The sequence below is a fragment of the Penaeus monodon genome, chromosome 23 (genome assembly GCF_015228065.2).
Source record: "Penaeus monodon isolate SGIC_2016 chromosome 23, NSTDA_Pmon_1, whole genome shotgun sequence".
NCBI lineage: Eukaryota > Metazoa > Arthropoda > Malacostraca > Decapoda > Penaeidae > Penaeus > Penaeus monodon.
In genome coordinates this window covers 29625021-29625520 of record NC_051408.1, presented here as the reverse complement: position 1 = coordinate 29625520, position 500 = coordinate 29625021, and positions in this window count along the sequence as shown.

Below are 500 nucleotides of genomic sequence, written 5' to 3'. Positions count from 1 at the left end.
CATTCGACAGCAGCTGTAAAGCGAAGAATAAGTCACGGGTGAAACGGATTTGAATAATAATCACCTCTGGCATGGCGGGGTTTATGGTGCCATAGAGGTTGCACTCGGCGCCGACACTGAAGCTGTAAAATGAACAAGCTTAAACAAAAGTAGTTTCCCGGGCCAATGGCGGTTTCGGGAGGTTGAAGGTGTGTGACTAAACGCGGCTTAAAACTCTTTTTATAGAACTCTTCCTGCCTTTTTTGTGTGATATTTTATTGATATATGCAGGGAGGAAAAAATAAAGGTCCTAGGGCGAAAGAAAACGGGGAAATTATGACGAGGAAAACGGTTTATTTTAATTGATTCTCGGCGGCGGGAGAGCGCGAGTTGGGTCGTTTAGAGCGCGAAACCGTAGCCACGATCCCGGTTGGTCTAGAACGTATCCACATTCAACGGTCCCTCCCTTCTTCGCTGACGTTTGCATTGCTGACTTGCAGGCATTTCATTTTTCAGCTCGA